Here is a 26072-nt window from a genome sequence, read left to right as displayed (position 1 = left end):
TAACTATATGGAACATTAACTATCTGATATGGAACATTAGCTATATGGAACATTAACTATATGGAACATTAACTATATGGAACATTAACTATCTGGAACATGAACTATCTGATATGGAACATTAACTATATGGAACATTAACTATCTGATATGGAACATTAACTATATGGAACATTAACTATATGGAACATTAACTATATGGAACATTAACTATATGGAACATTAACTATCTGATATGGAACATTAACTATATGGAACATTAACTATTTGGAACATTAACTATCTGATATGGAACATTAACTCTCTGATATGGAACATTAACTATAAGGAACATTAACTATCTGATATGGAACATTAACTATCTGATATGGAACATTTACTATCTGACATGGAACATTAACTATATGGAACATTAACTACCTGATATGGAACATTAACTATAAGGAACATTAACTATCTGATATGGAACATTAACTACCTGATATGGAACATTAACTATATGGAACATGAACTATATGGAACATGAACTATATGGAACATGAACTATATGGAACATGAACTATATGGAACATGAACTATATGGAACATTAACTATCTGATATGGAACATTAACTATCTGATATTGAACATTAACTATCTGATATGGAACATTAACTATCTGATATGGAACATTAACTATCTGATATGGAACATTAACTATCTGATATGGAACATTAACTATCTGATATGGAACATTAACTATCTGATATAGAACATTAACTATCTGATATGGAACATTAACTATATGGAACATTAACTATATGGAACATTAACTATATGGAACATTAACTATATGGAACATTAACTATCTGATATTGAACATTAACTATATGGAACATTAACTATCTGATATGGAACATTAACTATCTGATATGGAACATTAACTATCTGATATGGAACATTAACTATCTGATATTGAACATTAACTATCTGATATGGAACATTAACTATCTGATATGGAACATTAACTATATGGAACATTAACTATCTGATATGGAACATTAACTATCTGATATGGAACATTAACTATATGGAACATTAACTACCTGATATGGAACATTAACTATATGGAACATTAACTTTATGGAACATTAACTATATGGAACATTAACTATATGGAACATTAACTATCTGATATGGAACATTAACTACCTGATATTGAACATTAACTATCTGATATGGAACATTAACTATATGGAACATTAACTATCTGATATGGAACATTAACTATCTGATATGGAACATTAACTATCTGATATGGAACATTAACTTTATGGAACATTAACTATCTGATATGGAACATTAACTATCTGATATTGAACATTAACTATCTGATATGGAACATTAACTATATGGAACATTAACTATATGGAACATTAACTATCTGGAACATTAACTATCTGATATGGAACTTTAACTATATGGAACATTAACTATCTGATATGGAACATTAACTATATGGAACATTAACTATATGGAACATTAACTATATGGAACATTAACTATATGGAACATTAACTATATGGAACATTAACTATATGGAACATTAACTATTTGGAACATTAACTATCTGATATGGAACATTAACTCTCTGATATGGAACATTAACTATAAGGAACATTAACTATCTGATATGGAACATTAACTATCTGATATGGAACATTAACTATCTGATATGGAACATTAACTATATGGAACATTAACTATATGGAACATTAACTATATGGAACATTAACTATATGGAACATTAACTATCTGATATTAAACATTAACTATATGGAACATTAACTATATGGAACATTAACTATATGGAACATTAACTATCTGATATTGAACATTAACTATATGGAACATTAACTATCTGATATGGAACATTAACTATCTGATATGGAACATTAACTATCTGATATGGAACATTAACTATCTGATATGGAACATTAACTATCTGATATTGAACATTAACTATCTGATATGGAACATTAACTATCTGATATGGAACATTAACTATCTGATATGGAACATTAACTATCTGATATGGAACATTAACTATATGGAACATTAACTATATGGAACATTAACTATCTGATATGGAACATTAACTATCTGATATGGAACATTAACTATATGGAACATTAACTTTATGGAACATTAACTATATGGAACATTAACTATCTGATATGGAACATTAACAATATGGAACATTAACTATCTGATATGGAACATTAACTATATGGAACATTAACTATCTGATATGGAACATTAACTATATGGAACATTAACTATATGGAACATTAACTATATGGAACATTAACTATCTGGAACATTAACTATCTGATATGGAACATTAACTATATGGAACATTAACTATCTGATATGGAACATTAACTATATGGAACATTAACTATATGGAACATTAACTATATGGAACATTAACTATCTGATATGGAACATTAACTATATGGAACATTAACTATTTGGAACATTAACTATCTGATATGGAACATTAACTATCTGATATGGAACATTAACTATCTGATATGGAACATTTACTATCTGACATGGAACATTAACTATATGGAACATTAACTACCTGATATGGAACATTAACTATAAGGAACATTAACTATCTGATATGGAACATTAACTACCTGATATGGAACATTAACTATATGGAACATGAACTATATGGAACATGAACTATATGGAACATGAACTATATGGAACATGAACTATATGGAACATGAACTATATGGAACATTAACTATCTGATATGGAACATTAACTATCTGATATTGAACATTAACTATCTGATATGGAACATTAACTATCTGATATGGAACATTAACTATCTGATATGGAACATTAACTATCTGATATGGAACATTAACTATCTGATATGGAACATTAACTATCTGATATGGAACATTAACTATCTGATATAGAACATTAACTATCTGATATGGAACATTAACTATATGGAACATTAACTATATGGAACATTAACTATATGGAACATTAACTATATGGAACATTAACTATATGGAACATTAACTATCTGATATTGAACATTAACTATATGGAACATTAACTATCTGATATGGAACATTAACTATCTGATATGGAACATTAACTATCTGATATTGAACATTAACTATCTGATATGGAACATTAACTATCTGATATGGAACATTAACTATCTGATATGGAACATTAACTATCTGATATGGAACATTAACTATATGGAACATTAACTATCTGATATGGAACATTAACTATCTGATATGGAACATTAACTATATGGAACATTAACTACCTGATATGGAACATTAACTATATGGAACATTAACTTTATGGAACATTAACTATATGGAACATTAACTATCTGATATGGAACATTAACAATATGGAACATTAACTATCTGATATGGAACATTAACTATATGGAACATTAACTATCTGATATGGAACATTAACTATATGGAACATTAACTATATGGAACATTAACTATATGGAACATTAACTATCTGGAACATGAACTATCTGATATGGAACATTAACTATATGGAACATTAACTATCTGATATGGAACATTAACTATATGGAACATTAACTATATGGAACATTAACTATATGGAACATTAACTATATGGAACATTAACTATCTGATATGGAACATTAACTATATGGAACATTAACTATTTGGAACATTAACTATCTGATATGGAACATTAACTCTCTGATATGGAACATTAACTATAAGGAACATTAACTATCTGATATGGAACATTAACTATCTGATATGGAACATTTACTATCTGACATGGAACATTAACTATATGGAACATTAACTACCTGATATGGAACATTAACTATAAGGAACATTAACTATCTGATATGGAACATTAACTACCTGATATGGAACATGAACTATATGGAACATGAACTATATGGAACATGAACTATATGGAACATGAACTATATGGAACATGAACTATATGGAACATTAACTATCTGATATGGAACATTAACTATCTGATATGGAACATTAACTATCTGATATGGAACATTAACTATCTGCTATGGAACATTAACTATCTGATATGGAACATTAACTATCTGATATGGAACATTAACTATCTGATATGGAACATTAACTATCTGATATGGAACATTAACTATCTGATATGGAACATTAACTATATGGAACATTAATTATATGGAACATTAACTATATGGAACATTAACTATATGGAACATTAACTATCTGATATGGAACATTAACTATCTGATATGGAACATTAACTACCTGATATGGAACATTAACTATCTGATATGGAACATTAACTATCTGATATGGAACATTAACTATCTGATATGGAACATTAACTATATGGAACATTAACTATCTGATATGGAACATTAACTATATGGAACATTAACTATATGGAACATTAACTATCTGATATGGAACATTAACTATATGGAACATTAATTATATGGAACATTAACTATATGGAACATTAACTATATGGAACATGAACTATCTGATATGGAACATTAACTATATGGAACATTAACTATCTGATATGGAACATTAACTATCTGATATTGAACATTAACTATCTGATATGGAACATTAACTACATGGAACATTAATTATATGGAACATTAACTATCTGATATGGAACATTAACTATATGGAACATTAACTACCTGATATGGAACATTAACTATATGGAACATTAACTATATGGAACATTAACTATCTGCCATGGAACATTAACTATCTGGAACATTAACTATCTGCCATGGAACATTAACTATCTGATATGGAACATTAACTATCTGATATGGAACATTAACTATCTGATATGGAACATTAACTATCTGATATGGAACATTAACTATCTGATATGGAACATTAACTATATGGAACATTAACTATCTGATATGGAACATTAACTACCTGATATTGAACATTAACTATCTGATATGGAACATTAACTATATGGAACATTAACTATCTGATATGGAACATTAACTATCTGATATGGAACATTAACTATCTGATATGGAACATTAACTTTATGGAACATTAACTATCTGATATTGAACATTAACTATCTGATATGGAACATTAACTATCTGATATGGAACATTAACTATCTGATATGGAACATTAACTATCTGATATGGAACATTAACTATCTGATATGGAACATTAACTATCTGATATGGAACATTAACTATCTGATATGGAACATTAACTATCTGATATGGAACATTAACTATATGGAACATTAACTATCTGATATGGAACATTAACTATCTGATATGGAACATTAACTATATGGAACATTAACTATATGGAACATTAACTATCTGATATGGAACATTAACTATATGGAACATTAACTATATGGAACATTAACTATATGGAACATTAACTATCTGGAACATTAACTATCTGATATGGAACATTAACTATATGGAACATTAACTATCTGATATGGAACATTAACTATATGGAACATTAACTATATGGAACATTAACTATATGGAACATTAACTATATGGAACATTAACTATCTGATATGGAACATTAACTATATGGAACATTAACTATCTGATATGGAACATTAACTCTCTGATATGGAACATTAACTATAAGGAACATTAACTATCTGATATGGAACATTAACTATCTGATATGGAACATTAACTATCTGATATGGAACATTAACTATATGGAACATTAACTATATGGAACATTAACTATATGGAACATTAACTATTTGGAACATTAACTATCTGATATGGAACATTAACTCTCTGATATGGAACATTAACTATAAGGAACATTAACTATCTGATATGGAACATTAACTATCTGATATGGAACATTAACTATCTGATATGGAACATTAACTATATGGAACATTAACTATATGGAACATTAACTATATGGAACATTAACTATCTGATATGGAACATTAACTATCTGATATGGAACATTAACTATCTGATATGGAACATTAACTATATGGAACATTAACTATCTGATATGGAACATTAACTATATGGAACATTAACTATATGGAACATTAACTATATGGAACATTAACTATCTGGAACATTAACTATCTGATATGGAACATTAACTATATGGAACATTAACTATCTGATATGGAACATTAACTATATGGAACATTAACTATATGGAACATTAACTATATGGAACATTAACTATATGGAACATTAACTATATGGAACATTAACTATCTGATATGGAACATTAACTATATGGAACATTAACTATTTGGAACATTAACTATCTGATATGGAACATTAACTCTCTGATATGGAACATTAACTATAAGGAACATTAACTATCTGATATGGAACATTAACTATCTGATATGGAACATTTACTATCTGACATGGAACATTAACTATATGGAACATTAACTACCTGATATGGAACATTAACTATAAGGAACATTAACTATCTGATATGGAACATTAACTACCTGATATGGAACATTAACTATATGGAACATGAACTATATGGAACATGAACTATATGGAACATGAACTATATGGAACATTAACTATATGATATGGAACATTAACTATCTGATATGGAACATTAACTATCTGATATTGAACATTAACTATCTGATATGGAACATTAACTATCTGATATGGAACATTAACTATCTGATATGGAACATTAACTATCTGATATGGAACATTAACTATCTGATATGGAACATTAACTATCTGATATAGAACATTAACTATCTGATATGGAACATTAACTATATGGAACATTAACTATATGGAACATTAACTATATGGAACATTAACTATATGGAACATTAACTATCTGATATTGAACATTAACTATATGGAACATTAACTATCTGATATGGAACATTAACTATCTGATATGGAACATTAACTATCTGATATGGAACATTAACTATCTGATATTGAACATTAACTATCTGATATGGAACATTAACTATCTGATATGGAACATTAACTATCTGATATGGAACATTAACTATCTGATATGGAACATTAACTATATGGAACATTAACTATCTGATATGGAACATTAACTATATGGAACATTAACTACCTGATATGGAACATTAACTATATGGAACATTAACTTTATGGAACATTAACTATATGGAACATTAACTATCTGATATGGAACATTAACAATATGGAACATTAACTATCTGATATGGAACATTAACTATATGGAACATTAACTATCTGATATGGAACATTAACTATATGGAACATTAACTATATGGAACATTAACTATCTGGAACATTAACTATCTGATATGGAACATTAACAATATGGAACATTAACTATCTGATATGGAACATTAACTATCTGATATTGAACATTAACTATCTGATATGGAACATTAACTATATGGAACATTAACTATATGGAACATTAACTATCTGGAACATTAACTATCTGATATGGAACTTTAACTATATGGAACATTAACTATCTGATATGGAACATTAACTATATGGAACATTAACTATATGGAACATTAACTATATGGAACATTAACTATATGGAACATTAACTATCTGATATGGAACATTAACTATATGGAACATTAACTATTTGGAACATTAACTATCTGATATGGAACATTAACTCTCTTATATGGAACATTAACTATAAGGAACATTAACTATCTGATATGGAACATTAACTATCTGATATGGAACATTAACTATCTGATATGGAACATTAACTATATGGAACATTAACTATATGGAACATTAACTATCTGATATGGAACATTAACTATATGGAACATTAACTATCTGATATGGAACATTAACTATCTGATATGGAACATTAACTATCTGATATGGAACATTAACTATATGGAACATTAACTATATGGAACATTAACTATATGGAACATTAACTATATGGAACATTAACTATATGGAACATTAACTATCTGATATTAAACATTAACTATATGGAACATTAACTATATGGAACATTAACTATATGGAACATTAACTATCTGATATTGAACATTAACTATATGGAACATTAACTATCTGATATGGAACATTAACTATCTGATATGGAACATTAACTATCTGATATGGAACATTAACTATCTGATATGGAACATTAACTATCTGATATTGAACATTAACTATCTGATATGGAACATTAACTATCTGATATGGAACATTAACTATCTGATATGGAACATTAACTATCTGATATGGAACATTAACTATATGGAACATTAACTATCTGATATGGAACATTAACTATCTGATATGGAACATTAACTATATGGAACATTAACTACCTGATATGGAACATTAACTATATGGAACATTAACTTTATGGAACATTAACTATATGGAACATTAACTATCTGATATGGAACATTAACAATATGGAACATTAACTATCTGATATGGAACATTAACTATATGGAACATTAACTATCTGATATGGAACATTAACTATATGGAACATTAACTATATGGAACATTAACTATATGGAACATTAACTATCTGGAACATTAACTATCTGATATGGAACATTAACTATATGGAACATTAACTATCTGATATGGAACATTAACTATATGGAACATTAACTATATGGAACATTAACTATATGGAACATTAACTATATGGAACATTAACTATCTGATATGGAACATTAACTATATGGAACATTAACTATTTGGAACATTAACTATCTGATATGGAACATTAACTATATGGAACATTAACTATCTGATATGGAACATTTACTATCTGACATGGAACATTAACTATATGGAACATTAACTACCTGATATGGAACATTAACTATAAGGAACATTAACTATCTGATATGGAACATTAACTACCTGATATGGAACATGAACTATATGGAACATGAACTATATGGAACATGAACTATATGGAACATGAACTATATGGAACATGAACTATATGGAACATTAACTATCTGATATGGAACATTAACTATCTGATATTGAACATTAACTATCTGATATGGAACATTAACTATCTGATATGGAACATTAACTATCTGATATGGAACATTAACTATCTGATATGGAACATTAACTATCTGATATGGAACATTAACTATCTGATATGGAACATTAACTATCTGATATAGAACATTAACTATCTGATATGGAACATTAACTATATGGAACATTAACTATATGGAACATTAACTATATGGAACATTAACTATATGGAACATTAACTATATGGAACATTAACTATCTGATATTGAACATTAACTATATGGAACATTAACTATCTGATATGGAACATTAACTATCTGATATGGAACATTAACTATCTGATATTGAACATTAACTATCTGATATGGAACATTAACTATCTGATATGGAACATTAACTATCTGATATGGAACATTAACTATCTGATATGGAACATTAACTATATGGAACATTAACTATCTGATATGGAACATTAACTATCTGATATGGAACATTAACTATATGGAACATTAACTACCTGATATGGAACATTAACTATATGGAACATTAACTTTATGGAACATTAACTATATGGAACATTAACTATCTGATATGGAACATTAACAATATGGAACATTAACTATCTGATATGGAACATTAACTATATGGAACATTAACTATCTGATATGGAACATTAACTATATGGAACATTAACTATATGGAACATTAACTATATGGAACATTAACTATCTGGAACATGAACTATCTGATATGGAACATTAACTATATGGAACATTAACTATCTGATATGGAACATTAACTATATGGAACATTAACTATATGGAACATTAACTATATGGAACATTAACTATATGGAACATTAACTATCTGATATGGAACATTAACTATATGGAACATTAACTATTTGGAACATTAACTATCTGATATGGAACATTAACTCTCTGATATGGAACATTAACTATATGGAACATTAACTACCTGATATGGAACATTAACTATAAGGAACATTAACTATCTGATATGGAACATTAACTATCTGATATGGAACATTAACTATCTGATATGGAACATTAACTATATGGAACATTAATTATATGGAACATTAACTATATGGAACATTAACTATCTGATATGGAACATTAACTATCTGATATGGAACATTAACTATCTGACTATCTATGGAATATTTGTCTTCATAATGTTGTGACTTTAGCCCTCTAAATTAATCTTTCAGAACTAGGTTTGTTGTGAGGAAGCCCTCCAAATTAACCTTTCAGAACTAGGTTTGTTGTGAGGAAGCCCTCTAAATTCATCTTTCAGAACTAGGTTTGTTGTGAGGAAGCCCTCTAAATTCATCTTTCAGAACTAGGTTTGTTGTGAGGAAGCCCTCTAAATTCATCTTTCAGAACTAGGTTTGTTGTGAGGAAGCCCTCTAAATTCATCTTTCAGAACTAGGTTTGTTGCGAGGAAGCCCTCTAAATTCATCTTTCAGAACTAGGTTTGTTGTGAGGAAGCCCTCTAAATTCATCTTTCAGAACTAGGTTTGTTGCTGGACAAAAGCGTGCTGACATTCTGTTTAGCCAATCAGCTAGCTAGATATGTTGCTGCATTTAGCTGTTCTAGCTTGCTGATATTGATCAGACAAATCCCAAAGTGCACCCTGTTTCTGATGCATGTATTTTACAATACTTATTTGCTACAATAACTTGCTATATCAAGTTCAACTTTGTATTCCTTTTTGTTTGGATGTTCTCTCAGGTATAAAGGTGATAAGTTGATCAGCCGTCGTCCAGAGTTCAACAGGATGCGGCTCCATCAGCACTATAACTTAGAGATCAGAGACGTTCACCCTGAGGATGCTGGGAACTACACCGTCCTCCTCAAGAACACCGCCTCCCCGCTGGAGAGGAGACTCACCATCACACTCATCATCAACGGTAACCATCCCCATAACCATCACACTCATCGTCAATGGTAACTATCACCATAACACTCATTGCCAACGGTAACCATCCCCATAACACTCATTGTCAACAGTAACTGTCATCATAACCATCACACTCATCATCAACGGTAACAACAGTTGAAGTCGGGAGTTTACATACACTTATGTTGGAGTCATTAAAAATAGTTTTTCAACCACTCCACAAATGTCTTGTTAACGAACTATAGTTTTGGCAATTCGGTTAGGATCGACTTTGTGCATGACACAAGAAATTTTTCCAACAATTGTTTACAGACAGATTATTTCACTTAAATGTCACTGTATCACAATTCCAGTTGGTCAGAAGTTTACATACACTAAGTTGACTATGCCTTTAAGCAGCTTGGAAGATTCTAGAAAATGATGTCATGGCTTTAGAAGCTTAATTTGAGTCATTTGAAGTTGTGGATGTATTTCAAGGCCTACCTTCAAACTCAGTGCCTCTTTGCTTTACATCATAGGAAAATCAAAATAAATCAGCCAAGACCTCAGAACAAATAATTATAGACCACCACAAGTCTGGTTAATCTTGGGAGCAATTTTCAAACTCCTAAAGGTACCACGTTCATCTGTACACACAATAGTATGCAAGTATAAACACCATGGGACCACGCAGCCTTCATCCCGCTCAGGAAGGAGACGCGTTCTGTCTCCTAGAGATGAACGTACTTTGGTGTGAAAAGTGCAAATCAATCCCAGAACAACAGCAAAGGACCTTGTGAAGATGCTGGAGGAAACAGGTACAAAAGTATCTATATCCACAGTAAAACATCAACATAACCTGAAAGGCCGCTCAGCAAGGAAGAAGCCAATGCCCCAAAACCGCCATAAAAAAGCCAGACTACGGTTTGCAACTGCACTTGGGGACAAAGATCGTACTTTTTGAAGAAATGTCCTCTGGTCTGATGAAACAAAAATAAACTATTTGGCCATAATGACCGTTGTTATGTTTGGAGGAAAAAGGGGGAGGCTTGCAAGCCGAAGAACACCATCTCAACCGTGAAGCACAGGGGGTAGCAGCATCATGTTGTGGGGGTACTTTGCTGCAGGAGGGACTGGTGCACTTTCCAAAATAGATGGCATCATGAGGTAGGAAAATTATGTGGATATATTGAAACATCTCAAGACATCAGTCAGGAAGTTAAAGCTTGGTCCAAATGGGTCTTCCAAATGGACAAAGACCCCAATCATACTTCCAGAATTGTGACAAAATGGCTTAAGGATATCAAAATCAAGGTATTGGAGTGGCCATCACAAAGCCCTGACCTCAACCCTATAGAAGATGTGTTGGCAGAACTGAAAAAGTGTGTGCAAGCAAGGAGGCCGACAAACCTGACTCAGTTACACCAGCTCTGTCAGGAGGAATGGGCCAAAATTCACCCAAATTATTGTGGGAAGCTTGTGGAAGGCTACCTGAAATGTTTGACCCAAGTTAAACAATTTAAAGGCAATGCTACCAAATACTAATTGAGTGTATGTAAACTTCTGCCCCACTGGGAATGTGATGAAAGAAATAAAAGCTGAAATAAATCATTCTCTCTACTATTATTCTGACATTTCACATTCTTAACTTCTGACTTCAACTGTATAACTATTACAAGCATTGTCAATGGTAACTATCACCATAACACTCATCGTCAATGGTAACTATCACCATAACACTCATCGTCAATGGTAACTATCACCATAACACTCATCGTCAATGGTAACTATCACCATAACTCTCATCGTCAACAGTAACTATCACCATAACACTCATCATCAATGGTAACTATCACCATAACTCTCATCGTCAACGGTAACTATCACCATAACACTCATTGTCAACGGTAACTATCACCATAACACTCATCGTCAACGGTAACTATGAGCATAACATACCTGTACGTCGTCAATGGTAACTATAACCATCACACTCATTGTCAACGGTAACTATCACCATCACACACATCGCCAACGGTAACTACCACCATCAAACTCATCGTCAATGGTAACTATCACCAATGCACTCATCATCAAGGGTAACAAATAAACAAATAACAAGAAACAGTTACAAATAAACAAAGCACCTGTGGGTAGAAGGCTCACCATCAAACTATTTTCAGCGGTGTAGTTGAACACAAACACACTCTCAGGGGTGTAGTTGAACACAAACACACTCTCAGGGGTGTAGTTGAACACAAACACACTCTCAGGGGTGTAGTTGAACACACTCTCAGTGGTGTAGTTGAACACACTCACTCTCAGTGGTGTAGTTGAACACAAACACACTCTCAGTGGTGTAGTTGAACACAAACACACTCTCAGGGGTGTAGTTGAACACACTCTCAGTGGTGTAGTTGAACACACTCTCAGTGGTATAGTTGAACACAAACACACTCTCAGTGGTGTAGTTGAACACAAACACACTCTCAGTGGTGTAGTTGAACACAAACACACTCTCAGTGGTGCAGTTGAACACACTCTCAGTGGTGCAGTTGAGCACACTCTCAGTGGTGCAGTTGAACACACTCTCAGTGGTGTAGTTGAACACACTCTCAGTGGTGCAGTTGAACACACTCTCAGTGGTGTAGTTGAACACACTCTCAGTGGTGTAGTTGAACACACTCTCAGTGGTGTAGTTGAACACACTCTCAGTGGTGTATGTGAACAGACACACACTCTAGTTTCCAGGCTCAATAAATCAAATGGAATATTCCCAAAAGGTTCAAGCTATATCAAGCATTTGTTAATATTAGATGTATGTATTTGACCATGGTCTGATACCCTGATTAGAGTCTCGCCCTGTCATTCTACCCCCCCCCCCCCACCCCAGTTCCCCCTCAGATCCCTGAGAAGGAAATAGCGACACCCTCTAACCCGTATAGTCGTGGCAGCAGACAGACCCTCATCTGTACAGGGTACGGACTCCCCGCCCCCAACATCACCTGGCAGTGGAGGGCATGGAGCCCCTGTGGCCTCAATAGCACCCAACGCCTGGAAGACAAACACCCACACCTGTAAGACACACCCACACCTGTAAGACACACCCACACCTGTAAGACACACCCACACCTGTAAAACACAACCACAACTATCACCATAGCACTCATCGTCAACGGTAACTATCACCATCCCACTCATCGTCAACGGTAACTATCACCATAACACTCATCGTCAATGGTAACCATCACCATAACACACATTGTCAATGGTAACTATCACCTTAACACTCACCATCACACTCATCATCAACGGTAACCATCCCCATAACCATCACCATCATACTCATCGTCAACGGTAACTATCACCATCACACTCACCATCACACTCATCGTCAACGGTAACTTTCCCCATAACCATCACCATCATACTCATCGTCAACGGTAACTTTCCCCATAACCATCACCATCATACTCATCGTCAATGGTAACTATCACCATAACCATCACCATCATACTCATCGTCAACTATCACCATAACACTGACCATCACACTCATCGTGTGTGATGATTAGGATAACAAATAAACAAACAACAATAAACATTTACAAATAAACACCTGTTGCATAGAAGGCTCACCATCAAACTATTCTCAGTGGTGTAGTTGAACACACTCTCAGTGGTGTAGTTGAACACATTCTCAGTGGTGTAGTTGAACACACTCTCAGTGGTGTAGTTGAACACACTCTCAGTGGTGTAGTTGAACACACTCTCAGTGGTGTAGTTGAACACACTCTCAGTGGTGTAGTTGAACACACTCTCAGTGGTGTAGTTGAACACACTCTCAGTGGTGTAGTTGAACACACTCTCAGTGGTGTAGTTGAACACACTCTCAGGGGTGTAGTTGAACACACTCTCAGTGGTGTAGTTGAACACACTCTCAGTGGTGTAGTTGAACACACTCTCAGTGGTGTAGTTGAACACAAACACACTCTCAGTGGTGTAGTTGAACACACTCTCAGGGGTGTAGTTGAACACACTCTCAGTGGTGTAGTTGAGCACACTCACTCTCAGCGGTGTAGTTGAACACACACACCCTCAGGGGTGTAGTTGAACACACTCTCAGTGGTATAGTTGAACACACTCTCAGTGGTGTTGTTGAACACACTCTCAGTGGTGTAGTTGAGCACACTCACTCTCAGCGGTGTAGTTGAACACACACACTCTCAGTGGTGTAGTTGAACACACTCTCAGTGGTGTAGTTGAACACAAACACACTCTCAGTGGTGTAGTTGAACACACTCTCAGGGGTGTAGTTGAACACACTCTCAGTGGTGTAGTTGAACACACTCTCAGTGGTGTAGTTGAACACACTCTCAGTGGTGTAGTTGAACACGCTCTCAGTGGTGTAGTTGAACACACTCTCAGTGGTGTAGTTGAACACGCTCTCAGTGGTGTAGTTGAACACACTCTCAGTGGTGTAGTTGAACACACTCTCAGTGGTGTAGTTGAACACACTCTCAGTGGTGTAGTTGAACACACTCTCGGTGGTGTAGTTGAACACACTCTCAGTGGTGTAGTTGAGCACACTCACTCTCAGCGGTGTAGTTGAACACAAACACACTCTCAGTGGTGTAGTTGAACACACTCTCAGGGGTGTAGTTGAACACACTCTCAGTGGTGTAGTTGAACACACTCTCAGTGGTGTAGTTGAGCACACTCACTCTCAGCGGTGTAGTTGAACACACACACTCTCAGTGGTGTAGTTGAACACACTCTCAGGGGTGTAGTTGAACACAAACACACTCTCAGTGGTGTAGTTGAACACACTCTCAGGGGTGTAGTTGAACACAAACACACTCTCAGTGGTGTAGTTGAACACACTCTCAGGGGTGTAGTTGAACACACTCTCAGTGGTGTAGTTGAACACACTCTGTGGTGTAGTTGAGCACACTCACTCTCAGCGGTGTAGTTGAACACACACACTCTCAGTGGTGTAGTTGAACACACTCTCAGTGGTGTAGTTGAACACACTCTCAGTGGTGTAGTTGAACACACTCTCAGTGGTGTAGTTGAACACACTCAATCTCAGTGGTGTAGTTGAACACACTCTCAGTGGTGTAGTTGAACACACTCACTCTCAGTGGTGTAGTTGAACACACTCTCACTCTCAGTGGTGTAGTTGAACACACTCTCAGTGGTGTAGTTGAACACACTCTCTGTGGTGTAGTTGAACACACTCTCAGTGGTGTAGTTGAACACATTCTCAGTGGTGTAGTTGAACACACTCTCAGTGGTGTAGTTGAACACACTCTCAGTGGTGTAGTTGAACACACTCTCAGTGGTGTAGTTGAACACACTCTCAGTGGTGTAGTTGAACACACTCTCAGTGGTGTAGTTGAACACATTCTCAGTGGTGTAGTTGAACACACTCTCAGTGGTGTAGTTGAACACACTCTCAGTGGTGTAGTTGAACACACTCACTCTCCGTGGTGCAGTTGAACACACTCTCAGGGGTGTAGTTGAACACACTCTCAGCTGTGTAGTTGAACACACTCTCAGTGGTGTAGTTGAACACAAACACACTCTCAGTGGTGTAGTTGAACACACTCTCAGTGGTGTAGTTGAACACAAACACACTCTCAGTGGTGTAGTTGAACACACTCTCAGTGGTGTAGTTGAACACACTCTCAGTGGTGTAGTTGAACATACTCTCAGTGGTGTAGTTGAACACACACACAAACAACTCTGTAAAATCCACACACACATACACGGTCTATGTAGTTCCAATCAGTTATGTAGTTTTGTAGTTCTAGATCGTTTTGTAGTTTTGTAGTTCTAGATCGTTTTGTAGTTTTGTAGTTCTAGATCGTTTTGTAGTTTTGTAGTTCTAGATCGTTCTGTAGTTTTGTAGTTCTAGATCGTTTTGTTGTTTCGCAGTTCTAGATCGTTTAGTAGTTTTGTAGTTCTAGATCGTTTTGTAGTTTTGTAGTTCTAGATCGTTTTGTAGTTTTGTAGTTCTAGATCGTTTAGTAGTTTTGTAGTTCTAGATCGTTTAGTAGTTTTGTAGTTCTAGATCGTTTAGTAGTTTTGTAGTTCTAGATCGTTTTGTAGTTCTAGATCATTTTGTAGTTTTGTAGTTCTAGATCGATTTGTTGTTTCGAAGTTCTAGATTGTTTTGTAGTTTTGTAGTTCTAGATCGTTTTGTAGTTTTGTAGTTCTAGATCGTTTTGTAGTTTTGTAGTTCTAGATCGTTTAGTAGTTTTGTAGTTCTAGATCGTTTAGTAGTTTTGTAGTTCTAGATCGATTTATTGTTTCGTAGTCCTAGATAGTTTATTCATTTAGACAGTTGTGTAATTCTAGATCGTTTTGTAGTACTAGAAAGTTTAGTAGTTTTGTTGTTGCGTATAAAACAGTTTTTTCTTTCTTCATTTACAGGGAGATGAGGCTGCAACTGTACATGTGGCTATTTCTGTGTGAGAGAGAGTGAGCATGTTTGTGTGTGTGTGTGTGGCAGGTTCTGTGTGAGTGTGTGTCTGCCCGGGGATATTTCTAGGTCTGTGTGAGGAGAGGAGTGTGTGTGGACTAACAACAGGATGTATGGAGGGACAGAGGGCAACGCAGCATCACGCACACAGAGAGAGAGGGAATGAGGGCGAAGAGAGGGAGCAGGGTAGCATCACACACACAGAGAGAGGGAATGAGGGCGAAGAGAGGGAGCAGGGTAGCATCCTCTGGCCATGGATCCAAGATGGCGTAGCAGTCAGACGTCGTGTCGTGTCCCTTGTATATATCGTTTTTTTTAACATATTTTTCTTTGCATATCTTTTAAAACATTTTGCTAAACCTCAACTTCTAAATACTCTCCTGCAACCCGCCTCACCCAATGTAGCGCGGATCTGCTTTTTTTTCTGAAGTATTTATATTTACTTCGGATCCGGAACCCCTCAACTGAAGCTAGCCAGCTAACTACCAGCTATCAGTCAGCAAACCATTGCTAGCGGTCTTCAGCTAACCGGTCTTCAGCTAACCTTTAGCTCGGAAAGCTCTCGCCAGTTCGAACAACGCGACTCTCACCAGAGCATAACAGACCTATTATTTTTATCCCCGGATTCCCACCGCAAACGGAACATTTTCAGCTGGATCTTCATAATTAGCTAACTAGCTAACCGCAACCCCGGATTATTACTCCTGGCTAGCGTTTCCATCCACTTAGCTTGAAGCTAGCCCGGCCAGAGCTCCTGTGCTACCACCGAAGCATACTCCTGGGCTACAATACCCGGACCCACGACCGGTCTATCAATGTCACCGCATGAAGAGGCATAAACAGACTCACCCCATCGCGACGTTCCCCAAAGGCTAACTTTCTTGTCCTTGCTATCTCCTTGCTTGCTAATTCGGCCTGCTAACTGCTAGCTTGTTTAGCCCCGGTCCGCTAACTGCTACCTTGTTTAGCCCCGGCCTACTAACTGTTAGCTTGTTAGCACAGGCCTGCTAACCTTTAATTTTTAGAACACATTCAAGAACCTCAAGAAGCTAACCAGCTAACTAGCTACAAGCTATTTAGTCATTGTTAGCCACTGCTAGCGGCTTTTACCTTCTGCACAGCCAGCCAGTTTTTTTAACCTGGATAATACTCGCCAGTCTAGCTTCCCTGCCCCATCCACCGCTGCCCCCTGGACACTGATCACTTGGCTACATAGCTGATGCATGCTGGACTGTCCATTAATCACGGTACTCCATTCTGCTTGTTTCTGTTTTATTTGTCGGCCCCAGCCGCACTCAGGCTCTGTGTGTAGTTAATCAGACCCTCCCTGCCTAGTCAACGCCATTTTACCTGGTGTTGTTGTGCTAGCTGATTAGCTGTTGTTGTCTCACCTACTGGTTTAGCTAGCTCTCCCAATTCAACACCTGTGATTACTGTATGCCTCGCTGTATGTCTCTCTCAAATGTCAATATGCCTTGTATACTGTTGTTCAGGTTAGTTATCATTGTTTTAGTTTACAATGGAGCCCCTAGTTCCACTCTTCATACCCCTGATACCTCCTTTGTCCCACCTCCCACACATGCGGTGACCTCACACATTACAACCAGCATGTCCAGAGATACAACCTCTCTCATCATCACCCAGTGCCTGGGCTTACCTCCGCTGTACCCGCACCCCACCATACCCCTGTCTGCGCATTATGCCCTGAATATATTCTACCATGCCCAGAAATCTGCTCCTTTTATTCTCTGTCCCCATGCTCTAGGTGACCAGTTTTGATAGCCTTTAGCCGCACCCTCATACTACTCCTCCTCTGTTCCGCGGGTGATGTGGAGGTAAACCCAGGCCCTGCATGTCCCCAGGCACCCTCATTTGTTGACTTCTGTGATCGAAAAAGCCTTGGTTTCATGCATGTCAACATCAGAAGCCTCCTCCCTAAGTTTGTTTTACTCACTGCTTTAGCACACTCTGCTAACCCTGATGTCCTTGCCGTGTCTGAATCCTGGCTCAGGAAGGCCACCAAAAATTCTGAGATTTCCATACCCAACTATAACATTTTCCGTCAAGATAGAACTGCCAAAGGGGGAGGAGTTGCAGTCTACTGCAGAGATAGCCTGCAAAGTAATGTCATACTTTCCAGGTCCATACCCAAACAGTTCGAACTACTAATTTTGAAAATTACTCTCTCCAGAAATAAGTCTCTCACTGTTGCCGCCTGCTACCGACCCCCCTCAGCTCCCAGCTGTGCCCTGGACACCATTTGTGAATTGATCGCCCCCCATCTAGCTTCAGAGTTTGTTCTGTTAGGTGACCTAAACTGGGATATGCTTAACACCCCGGCAGTCCTACAATCTAAGCTAGATGCCCTCAATCTCACACAAATCATCAAGGAACCCACCAGGTACAACCCTAAATCTGTAAACAAGGGCACCCTCATAGACGTCATCCTGACCAACTGGCCCTCCAAATACATCTCCGCTGTCTTCAACCAGGATCTCAGCGATCACTGCCTCATTGCCTGTATCCGCTACGGAGCCGCAGTCAAACGACCACCCCTCATCACTGTCAAACGCTCCCTAAAACACTTCTGTGAGCATGCCTTTCTAATCGACCTGGCCCGGGTATCCTGGAAGGACATTGACCTCATCCCGTCAGTTGAGGATGCCTGGTCATTCTTTAAAAGTAACTTCCTCACCATTTTAGATAAGCATGCTCCGTTCAAAAAATGCAGAACTAAGAACAGATATAGCCCTTGGTTCACTCCAGACCTGACTGCCCTCGACCAGCACAAAAACATCCTGTGGCAGACTGCAATAGCATCGAATAGTCCCCGCGATATGCAACTGTTCAGGGAAGTCAGGAACCAATACACGCAGTCAGTCAGGAAAGCTAAGGCCTGCTTCTTCAGGCAGAAATTTGCATCCTGTAGCTCCAACTCCAAAACGTTCTGGGACACTGTGAAGTCCATGGAGAACAAGAGCACCTCCTCCCAGCTGCCCACTGCACTGAGGCTAGGTAACACGGTCACCACCGATAAATCCATGATTATCGAAAACTTCAACAAGCATTTCTCAACGGCTGGCCATGCCTTCCGCCTGGCTACTCCAACCTCGGCCAACAGCTCCGCCCCCCCGCAGCTACTCGCCCAAGCCTCTCCAGGTTCTCCTTTACCCAAATCCAGATAGCAGATGTTCTGAAAGAGCTGCAAAACCTGGACCCGTACAAATCAGCTGGGCTTGACAATCTGGACCCTCTATTTCTGAAACTATCCGCCGCCATTGTCGCAACCCCTATTACCAGCCTGTTCAACCTCTCTTTCATATCGTCTGAGATCCCCAAGGATTGGAAAGCTGCCGCAGACATCCCCCTCTTCAAAGGGGGAGACACCCTGGACCCAAACTGTTACAGACTTATATCCATCCTGGCCTGCCTATCTAAGGTCTTCGAAAGCCAAGTCAACAAACAGGTCACTGACCATCTCGAATCCCACCGTACCTTCTCCGCTGTGCAATCTGGTTTCCGAGCCGGTCACGGGTGCACCTCAGCCACGCTCAAGGTACTAAACGATATCATAACCGCCATCGATAAAAGACAGTACTGTGCAGCCGTCTTCATCGACCTTGCCAAGGATTTCGACTCTGTCAATCACCATATTCTTATCGGCAGACTCAGTAGCCTCGGTTTTTCTGATGACTGCCTTGCCTGGTTCACCAACTACTTTGCAGACAGAGTTCAGTGTGTCAAATCGGAGGGCATGCTGTCCAGTCCTCTGGCAGTCTCTATGGGGGTGCCACAGGGTTCAATTCTCGGGCCGACTCTTTTCTCTGTATATATCAATGATGTTGCTCTTGCTGCGGGCGATTCCCTGATCCACCTCTACGCAGACGACACCATTCTATATACTTCCGGCCCGTCCTTGGACACTGTGCTAATTAACCTCCAAACGAGCTTCAATGCCATACAACACTCTTTCCGTGGCCTCCAACTGCTCTTAAACCCTAAAGCTGACTCCACACTCCAAGACTGCTTCCATCACGTGGACTGGGACATGTTTCGTATTGCGTCAGACAACAACATTGACGAATACGCTGATTCGGTGTGCGAGTTCATTAGAACGTGCGTTGAAGATGTCGTTCCCATAGCAACGATTAAAACATTCCCTAACCAGAAACCGTGGATTGATGGCAGCATTCGTGTGAAACTGAAAGCGCGAACCACTGCTTTTAATCAGGGCAAGGTGTCTGGTAACATGACTGAATACAAACAGTGCAGCTATTCCCTCCGCAAGGCTATCAAACAAGCTAAGCGCCAGTACAGAGACAAAGTAGAATCTCAATTCAACGGCTCAGACACAAGAGGCATGTGGCAGGGTCTACAGTCAATCACGGACTACAAGAAGAAATCCAGCCCAGTCACGGACCAGGATGTCTTGCTCCCAGGCAGACTAAATAACTTTTTTGCCCGCTTTGAGGACAATACAGTGCCACTGACACGGCCTGCAACGAAAACATGCGGTCTCTCCTTCACTGCAGCCGAGGTGAGTAAGACATTTAAACGTGTTAACCCTCGCAAGGCTGCACGCCCAGACGGCATCCCCAGCCGCGCCCTCAGAGCATGCGCAGACCAGCTGGCCGGTGTGTTTACGGACATATTCAATCAATCCCTATACCAGTCTGCTGTTCCCACATGCTTCAAGAGGGCCACCATTGTTCCTGTTCCCAAGAAAGCTAAGGTAACTGAGCTAAACGACTACCGCCCCGTAGCACTCACATCCGTCATCATGAAGTGCTTTGAGAGACTAGTCAAGGACCATATCACCTCCACCCTACCTGACACCCTAGACCCACTCCAATTTGCTTACCGCCCAAATAGGTCCACAGACGATGCAATCTCAACCACACTGCACACTGCCCTAACCCATCTGGACAAGAAGAATACCTATGTGAGAATGCTGTTCATCGACTACAGCTCGGCATACCCTCCAAGCTCGTCATCAAGCTTGAGACCCTGGGTCTCGACCCCGCCCTGTGCAACTGGGTACTGGACTTCCTGACGGGCCGCCCCCAGGTGGTGAGGGTAGGCAACAACATCTCCTCCCCGCTGATCCTCAACACTGGGGCCCCACAAGGGTGCGTTCTGAGCCCTCTCCTGTACTCCCTGTTCACCCACGACTGCGTGGCCACGCACGCCTCCAACTCAATCATCAAGTTTGCGGACGACACAACAGTGGTAGGCTTGATTACCAACAACGACGAGACGGCCTACAGGGAGGAGGTGAGGGCCCTCGGAGTGTGGTGTCAGGAAAATAACCTCACACTCAACGTCAACAAAACTAAGGAGATGATTATGGACTTCAGGAAACAGCAGAGGGAACACCCCCCCATCCACATCGATGGAACAGTAGTGGAGAGGGTATTATTACTGCATTGTCGGAACTAGAAGCACAAGCATTTCGCTACACTCGCATTAACATCTGCTAACCATGTGTATGTGACAAATAAAATTTGATTTGATTTGATTTGATAAACGATAGTAAAACCAAATGCATGCTTTTCAACCGTTCGCTGCCTGCACCCGCACGCCTGACTAGCATCACCACCCTGGATGTTTCCGACCTTGAATATGTGGACATATATAAGTACCTAGGTGTCTGGCTAGACTGTAAACTCTCCTTCCAGACTCATATCAAACATCTCCAATCGAAAATCAAATCTAGAGTCGGCTTTCTATTCCGCAACAAAGCCTCCTTCACTCACGCCGCCAAACTTACCCTAGTAAAACTGACTATCCTACCGATCCTCGACTTCGGCGATGTCATCTACAAAATTGCTTCCAACACTCTACTCAGCAAACTGGATGCAGTTTATCACAGTGCCATCCGTTTTGTCACTAAAGCACCTTATACCATCCACCACTGCGACCTGTATGCTCTAGTCGGCTGGCCCTCGCTACATATTCGTCGCCAGACCCACTGGCTCCAGGTCATCTACAAGTCCATGCTAGGTAAAGCTCCGCCTTATCTCAGTTCACTGGTCACGATGGCAACACCCACCCGTAGCACGCACTCCAGCAGGCGTATCTCACTGATCATCCCTAAAGCCAACACCTCATTTGGCCGCCTTTCGTTCCAGTTCTCTGCTGCCTGTGACTGGAACGAATTGCAAAAATCACTGAAGTTGGAGACTTTTATCTCCCACACCAACTTCAAACATCTGCTATCTGAGCAGCTAACCGATCGCTGCAGCTGTACATAGTCTATCGGTAAATAGCCCACCCATTTTTACCTACCTCATCCCCATACTGTTTTTATTTATTTACTTTTCTGCTCTTTTGCACACCAATATCTCTACCTGTACATGACCATCTGATCATTTATCACTCCAGTGTTAATCTGCAAAATTGTAATTATTCGCCTACCTCCTCATGCCTTTTGCACACAATGTATATAGACTCCCTTTTTTCTACTGTGTTATTGACTTGTTAATTGTTTACTCCATGTGTAACTCTGTGTTGTCTGTTCACACTGCTATGCTTTATCTTGGCCAGGTCGCAGTTGCAAATGAGAACTTGTTCTCAACTAGCCTACCTGGTTAAATAAAGGTGAAATAAAAAAAATAAAAAAATAATAAAGAGATGGAGGGAGATGAGAGTGTGAGGCGGTGAGACTGGATACTAACACACTCAGTATTACACACCCTGGTTACTAACACACCCTGGATACTAACACACTCAGTATTACACACCCTGGTTACTAACACACCCTGGATACTAACACACCCTGGATACTAACACACCCTGGATACTAACACACCCTGGATACTAACACACTCAGTATTACACACCCTGGTTACTAAACACACCCTGGATACTAACACACCCTGGATTCTAACACACTCAGTATTACACACTCTGGATACTAACACACCCTGGATACTAACACACTCAGTATTACACACCCTGGATACTAACACGCCCTGGATACTAACACACTCAGTATTACACACCATGGTTACTAACACACCCTGGATACTAACACACTCAGTATTACACACCCTGGACACTAACACACCCTGGATACTAACACACTCAGTATTACACACCCTGGATACTAACACACTCAGTATTACACACCCTGGATACTAACACACTCAGTATTACACACCCTGGTGACTAACACACTAACACACCCTGGATACTAACACACCCTGGATACTAACACACCCAGTATTACACACCATGGTTACTAACACACCCTGGATACTAACACACTCAGTATTACACACCCTGGATACTAACACACCCTGGATACTAACACACTCAGTATTACACACCATGGTTACTAACACACCCTGGATACTAACACACTCAGTATTACACACCCTGGATACTAACACACCCTGGATACTAACACACTCAGTATTACACACCATGGTTACTAACACACCCTGGATACTAACACACTCAGTATTACACACACTGGATACTAACACACTCAGTATTACACACCCTGGTGACTAACACACCCTGGATACTAACACACTCAGTATTACACACCCTGGATACTAACACACTCAGTATTACACACTCTGGATACTAACACACTCAGTATTACACACCCTGGTGACTAACACACCCTGGATACTAACACACTCAGTATTACACACCCTGGATACTAACACACTCAGTATTACACACCATGGTTACTAACACACTCTGGATACTAACACACTCAGTATTACACACCCTGGTGACTAACACACCCTGGATACTAACACACTCAGTATTACACACCCTGGATACTAACACACCCTGGATACTAACACACTCAGTATTACACACCCTGGATACTAACACACCCTGGATACTAACACACTCAGTATTACATACCCTGGATACTAACACACTCAGTATTACACAGTGTTGTGTCTTTGACTATGCCGGATTAAGTGATATGACATGCTATTCTATAAAATCCTTTCTCTGTAATTAATATTACCTGATGGAGCTAATCATGTAAATGTAATTAACTAGAAAGTTGGGGCACTACGAAATAGTGTTTATAGAGCTGTTATCTTCCGAATAAACTCTTAAAGACCTGGTAATCTTTTATATCAATAGCAGTCAACATTAATCGTCACCTTATTTCAGTCTCATCTGAACATTGTAGAATTCTTGGTGATCTTCACAAACCCTGGCTAACAAGTTGAATCAGCAATACAACATTGGATTAAATTATTTATTTACTAAATACCTAACTAATTATAAAGAATGAATCATACATTGATTACAAATTACGTCATAAAGGAAAACGTCCCTAGTGGACGGAACAGATATGACAGCTGGTTCCACAAAGGAAAGGGGGTGGGGTTTCAGTGAAAGAGCAGGAAGACAGAGGAACAAAGGGAGAAGCCATGCTATAGTAAATAAAGTATCTTATGAATTCTAAATTACCACCCATTTTGAAAAGGAAAATGCATTAAATATTTACTCTGAGCTGCGCTTCGGTAGGTTGGTCGTAGATGCTGGTCGTGTTGGCCAACAGAGATCTTCCTGTCCTCGGAAGAATGT

At 38.1% G+C, this 26072-nt stretch overlaps 1 protein-coding gene across 2 annotated transcripts in view; it reads left to right on the top strand.

Annotated features, from left to right (window-relative positions):
• The window catches only part of LOC112241499 (vascular endothelial growth factor receptor 3), a 241298-nt gene that overhangs the window by 127898 nt on the left and 87328 nt on the right, over positions 1-26072 (top strand). For both annotated transcript variants that reach the window (XR_006079602.1, XR_006079603.1), the window contains exons 9-10: positions 10871-11049; positions 13912-14095. The gene's annotated coding sequence lies outside the window, so the exon portion shown is untranslated. The remainder of the gene's footprint in view (positions 1-10870; positions 11050-13911; positions 14096-26072) is intronic.

Source organism: Oncorhynchus tshawytscha, linkage group LG21 (assembly GCF_018296145.1).
Source record: "Oncorhynchus tshawytscha isolate Ot180627B linkage group LG21, Otsh_v2.0, whole genome shotgun sequence".
NCBI classification, from domain to species: Eukaryota; Metazoa; Chordata; class Actinopteri; order Salmoniformes; family Salmonidae; genus Oncorhynchus; species Oncorhynchus tshawytscha.
Note: the sequence above shows the minus strand (reverse complement) of the source record. Positions and strands in the feature narration are given on the sequence as shown.